Here is a 6839-nt window from a genome sequence, read left to right on the forward strand (position 1 = left end):
GATTACCTCTCATTGTGCCCCTGAAATGAAAAATATCCTGCTCACTATCCTTCCCACCCCTCCCACAGTGATTTTCTACCGTCCACCGAGCCTACACAATATACTCGTCCCTCCTTACATAAACCTGCTCCCAATCTCATACCTCATGGCTCATACCCCTGTAACAGACCTAGATGCAAGACCTGTCCCATACATCCTCCCTCCACTACCTACTCCAGTCCGGTCACTAACATCGCCTATCCCATCATAGGCAGGGCTACCTGTGAAACCAGTCATGTGGTCTACAAGTTAAGCTGTAACCACTGTGCTGTATTCTATGTAGGCATGACAACCAACAAGCTGTCCGTCCATATGAATGGTCACTGACAAACTGCGGCCAAGAAACAAGTGGACCACCCGGTTACCGAATGCACTGCCAAACATGATATTCATCATTTCAATGACTGCTTCACAGCCTGTGCCATATGAATTCTTTCCACCAACACCAGCTTTTCTGAACTGTGCAGGTGGGATCTTTCCCTGCAATACATCCTACATTCCCATAACTCTCCTCACCTCAATCTTTGTTAGTCACTGTCCTCACCCATCCAACCCCTTCCCTGTTCTCATTCCAGCACTACACAGCCATCATTCCACCACCACATGCAGTCTTTTTATTTCTCTCCTTTTCCACTACTTCTCCCCCCACCTCTCCCCTGCCCGCCATTTATCCTGCAGCACATTACTGTCTACCACCCCGACATACTGTACCTTCGCCTCCCTGCCCCAGTCTCCTCCTTACCCCCACCCAGTTGCCACTCCCATCATGCACTGGTGCTGCTGCTCTAAGTGTGGTTTCAGTTGTCTGAGACTGCAGTCACATGTGTGAGTTGCATTTGCTTGAGTGTGTGTGTGTGCATATTTGTGTTTATTGTTCATGAAGGCTTGTTGTGCTTATCTGCGACTCAGCATCTCCGCTATATGGTGAGTAGCAACTTTCCTTCTCATAATACACTCCTGGAAATGGAAAAAAGAACACATTGACACCGGTGTGTCAGACCCACCATACTTGCTCCGGACACTGCGAGAGGGCTGTACAAGCAATGATCACACGCACGGCACAGCGGACACACCAGGAACCGCGGTGTTGGCCGTCGAATGGCGCTAGCTGCGCAGCATTTGTGCACCACCGCCGTCAGTGTCAGCCAGTTTGCCGTGGCATACGGAGCTCCATCGCAGTCTTTAACACTGGTAGCATGCCGCGACAGCGTGGACGTGAACCGTATGTGCAGTTGACGGACTTTGAGCGAGGGCGTATAGTGGGCATGCGGGAGGCCGGGTGGACGTACCGCCGAATTGCTCAACACACGGGGCGTGAGGTCTCCACAGTACATCGATGTTGTCGCCAGTGGTCGGCGGAAGGTGCACGTGCCCGTCGACCTGGGACCGGACCGCAGCGACGCACGGATGCACGCCAAGACCGTAGGATCCTACGCAGTGCCGTAGGGGACCGCACCGCCACTTCCCAGCAAATTAGGGACACTGTTGCTCCTGGGGTATCGGCGAGGACCATTCGCAACCGTCTCCATGAAGCTGGGCTACGGTCCCGCACATCGTTAGGCCGTCTTCCGCTCACGCCCCAACATCGTGCAGCCCGCCTCCAGTGGTGTCGCGACAGGCGTGAATGGAGGGACGAATGGAGACGTGTCGTCTTCAGCGATGAGAGTCGCTTCTGCCTTGGTGCCAATGATGGTCGTATGCGTGTTTGGCGCCGTGCAGGTGAGCGCCACAATCAGGACTGCATACGACCGAGGCACACAGGGCCAACACCCGGCATCATGGTGTGGGGAGCGATCTCCTACACTGGCCGTACACCACTGGTGATCGTCGAGGGGACACTGAATAGTGCACGGTACATCCAAACCGTCATCGAACCCATCGTTCTACCATTCCTAGACCGGCAAGGGAACTTGCTGTTCTAACAGGACAATGCACGTCCGCATATATCCCGTGCCACCCAACGTGCTCTAGAAGGTGTAAGTCAACTACCCTGGCCGGCAAGATCTCCGGATCTGTCCCCCATTGAGCATGTTTGGGACTGGATGAAGCGTCGTCTCACGCGGTCTGCACGTCCAGCACGAACGCTGGTCCAACTGAGGCGCCAGGTGGAAATGGCATGGCAAGCCGTTCCACAGGACTACATCCAGCATCTCTACGATCGTCTCCATGCGAGAATAGCAGCCTGCATTGCTGCGAAAGGTGGATATACACTGTACTAGTGCCGACATTGTGCATGCTCTGTTGCCTGTGTCTATGTGCCTGTGGTTCTGTCAGTGTGATCATGTGATGTATCTGACCCCAGGAATGTGTCAATAAAGTTTCCCCTTCCTGGGACAATGAATTCACGGTGTTCTTATTTCAATTTCCAGGAGTGTATTATTACATTCCATCCTGCATTTCCCATTGTTTGTTTTTCAACTGAAATCAGGGTTCTTCTGATGAGGCCATGATTTTCCAGTCATCACTGCATTGTCCATAGTGAGAGGTAATGCTAAGAATGTGGTATTCGCAGCACACTATTGACATTTTGGGTCACAGAATATTGAATTCTCTAATGATTTCTGAAATTGGATGTCCCATGCATCCAGCTCCTACTGTCACTCTGGATTCAAAGTCTGTTAATTCCTGTTGCATGGCCATAATCACATCAGATACCTTTTCACATGAATCACCTGAGTACGAATAGCAGCTCTGCAAATGCACTGCTCTTCTGTACGTGTGTATATCACTACCCCATGACTTTGTTCACCTCAGTGGGTCATTATACTTTGTCTACAGCTACTTATTAATATAAGACTGACTCAGATTTCTTGCAATATTTGTGATTTCATTTAAATATTTTTTGCCTGTCTGTGTGAAATGGAGTGACTGGAGTTTAGGAAGCAATTCCTATCTCCAGTGACATCTTAAAAAAACTGATGACAACAGTAAAAACAAACTGGCAGATGTAGCAATAATCATTGAAGCATTAAGTTCCATGGATGAGGAAGGAAAATACACCTACAGAAGTAGAAAAAGGTGTATGATAAAGACACAGATCCAGGCAAAGTGCACATAAAAGGCACCAAAACAATGAAAAGGTCTCAATAAGTTAATAAATATTTTTGAGTTATGTTCACTGAAGAGGGGAATTCTGCAATATTGAATGTAGCTGCAACAATAATATTTTCTGTCTATTAACTACAGGTGGATAACTGGATGAGGCAAAACATGCATAAGTAATGTTCACTTTCCAAGATGGTAAGAAGTTTAAAAGAAGTAACATGCTTTCCAGCAGTCATTCATGTTATCTTGAATTTCTTATATACAGCCCAGTGGTAAATTGTTTACTGAAATAAAAACTAAAATTTAGAGCACATACACTTCAGCCTCACAACTTTCCCACAAAATAAATTAACAATTTTGCTATACTTATGTTAAATGGGAAAGAAAGCCTCATGATTAAGATTGAATGCATGTCTCTGAGATACCACTAGGTCTCCACACAGTGGCAGCTGCCGTGTAAGAGCACAAGAGCACATGAACACTCTAACTTTCGGCAACTTACGGATTTATTTGTTATTTTTCTTTGAATACTGTTAAATGTAAGATAGATGCTGCAGCCTGAAAGATATGGCACTTAAATCTACTGTGCCACTGCTTCTCTACACTCCATGGAACTTGGCAACTGGGTCATGAGCACACCTTCAATTGTGTACGTTTTAAGGAGCTTTTGTACATTCATGACTGATGTGACATAATTGCCTTACAGGCCAAATACATATGGGTTTGATAAACAATGTGCATGGGTCACACTGTGCACATTTAGCCCTTGCCACTTAACAAGAAGTTTACGTCAGTGCCACCAGGTGGTAGCACACTGTGGCAGATTTTTATCCCCATTTGCTCAGCATAAATCCTGCTAGATGATAGCACACTATATAGTAACATTAGATTGGACGTCAGTATACATTAAAGTTGTACTTACAATAAACCTATTTTGTGGGTTTCTGAATGAGTTATAGTATATTAAGTTATGAATTTTGTCATTCAGTAATCCATTTGAGGCGCTGAGAATCATAAATGCCTAAACCACATCATTGTCGATTATGAGATTGTAGAATTTATTCAAGCTTGTGAAATCTGGTGATATTATGGTGGGTCAAGTTTATCTTTGCTGTAGGCCCACATTATGTATACAAAAATTCACAAGAAGCTGTGCCACTGGTCTCCCTGATACTCACTCAAATGTGGGATCAACGGTGGCATGCTTTAGGCCCTTATGGATCTCAGCACCTCATTTGTATTCTAGTTAAGTGATCTTGTTGGTAGACATTACTACTTGAATTTAATCATGTTTGGAATTTGTTGTTTATTGTCTAGGAATCAGCTTTTGTGTGCAGTGTAAACAAGAACTATGTTGAATCTATTTTAAATGCTAACAGGAAAGTAAAACTGTGTGGATTGGTTGGGAGTGGTGCTTGGGTAACTCAGTCGGTAGAGCAATTGCCCATGAAATGCAAAGGTCCCGAGTTTGAGTCTCGGTCTAGCACACAGCTTTAATCTGCCATGAAGTTTCATGTCAGTGCACATTCCGCTGCAAAGTGAACAAGAAAGTAAATTACCAGGAAAAGTTAGCCCCTAAGGAACTATGCTGTCCGAAAACACATCCTTTGATCAAGAGAGTGACAAAATCAAATAAGCACGACTATAGGTGAACATTTGACAAGGAAGTGTGCAGTTAGCACAAGTTGTTCTGTGGGTGCAGAGCAAGAATATATGATTTTCAGCCCAAAAGTAAATTTGTGAACTAATACATCTGTTAGGGATCTTTTACACATGTCTGAGAAAATGGAAAAGCACGAAAACTCTCATTTATACAAAAATGCGAAACGGAAAGTTGTAAATCTTACACATTATTTTGTTATCACCGTAAACTGTACTTAATTACGTACAAAACAACAAAAATCCACAAGAACAATTCTTTATTTTGTCAGGTAAGTTATGCATATTATTATTATTATTATTACTATTGTTATTGGCAGTGCCTGTAGTTGTATAAACTTGTTGATAAACATAGCTGTTATACTGAGACCACACTCAGTTACCTGAGACTGCAGTAATGTGTGTGTAAGTTGCATTTGGTGAGTGTGTGTGTGTGTGTGTGTGTGTGTGTGTGTGGGGTCTAATTTTGACGAAGGCCTTATTGGCCAGAAGCTACATTTGTGGCAGTCTTTTTGTTGTGCCTATCTGCGACTCAGCATCTCCGCCATATGGTGAGTAACAACTTCCCTTTTCACAATATTGATAATAGTATGTAACTGTTTTCCTCTTGCATCTGTGGAGAAGGTACCATAATATTTAAGACTACAAAATTAAATGGCCTAGAGCCTTCAGGCAAGGTTTGTAAAAGGATTCGTGGTCTGATCTACTGTGCTCTCTGTGTGCACAAGATGCAGGCATGAATATAATTTTCAACATCACAGTAGTGGCTTTCCCACCAGTACCATGTTGCAATCCATGTGTTGGTGGCACACACTTGCCACTTTGGCAGGCATGGATACTATCATGACATTGCATGGTAATATAGTGTTGAAGTGTAAAATTTGAAAATTTCTCGGTGGATGGAGTGACTTCATCCAAGTTTGATTGGGTATACAGTATACAGGGTGGTCCATTGATCGTGACCAGGCCAAATATCTCATGAAATAAGTGTCAAACGAATAAACTACAAAGAACTAAACTTGTCTAGCTTGAAGGGGGAAACCAGATGGCGCTATGGTTACCAATGTTACGTGATACCACATACTTATACGTTTGTGACTATTACAGCACCATCTATCACAAAGCAAAAAAAGTGGTCCAACTAAAACATTCATATTTCTTTATGTACTACGTGAATATGTAATAAAAAAATGGGGGTTCCTATTTTAAAAAATGCAGTTGATATCCGTTTGACCTATGGCAGCACCATCTTGCGGGCCAACCATAGTGCCATCTGGCTTCCCCCTTCAAGCTAGATGAGTTTCGTTCTTTGTAGTTTTTTCATTTGATGCTTATTTCATGAGATATTTGGCCTGGTCATCATCAATGGACCACCCTGTATAAGGCTACTAGTTCCCGGCAGATATCAAAATTTGATCGCTTGGCGCCACAGCAGCCGAAGCCACAGGAAATAACTGCAAGACATTCCATGGTTAATTTCATGGAGAAGATTTTAGATGATGCTACACTGTCAGTTTTGGGCAAAGGTCTCAATTTTGCACCAACATCTTATAAGTTTCGTAAGTGGTGTTGAACAAGTTGTACGTCGCCTTCCTATGGACACTACTGAAGAAATAAGAAGGGAAAATGGTCAGATTCTTCTGAAAGCTCCTCCCCAATGCAGTAATATAACTGCTGAAGAAAGGGCTGCACTACGGAACCTTCGAGAAGATCCGGAAATAATGGTGCTGAAGGCTGATAAAGGTAATTCTACCATTTTGTCACCTCGTGGGTTGTATTTGGAGAAGATGTATAGTCTATTTAGTGATCCTATGTATCGGAGAATTGATCAAGACCCAACAGCATGTGTGCAACAGAAGACATGTGCACTTTTGAACTCTTCCTCGTTAGCTCCAGAGACCATCGAGCGGTTAAGACCACATGGCAGTGTACCACCAAGACTGTATGGTCTTCCTAAAGCGCATAAAGAAGGTCTGCCATTATGGCATATAGTGAGTAATATTTACGCACCCACATATGATTTAGCCAAACATCTACCTTTTTTGCTGAGACCATTTGTTGGCAAATGTTCACATCATATACGGATCTCTGCTGAT

Source organism: Schistocerca piceifrons, chromosome 7 (genome assembly GCF_021461385.2).
Source record: "Schistocerca piceifrons isolate TAMUIC-IGC-003096 chromosome 7, iqSchPice1.1, whole genome shotgun sequence".
In the NCBI taxonomy this organism is placed as follows: domain Eukaryota; kingdom Metazoa; phylum Arthropoda; class Insecta; order Orthoptera; family Acrididae; genus Schistocerca; species Schistocerca piceifrons.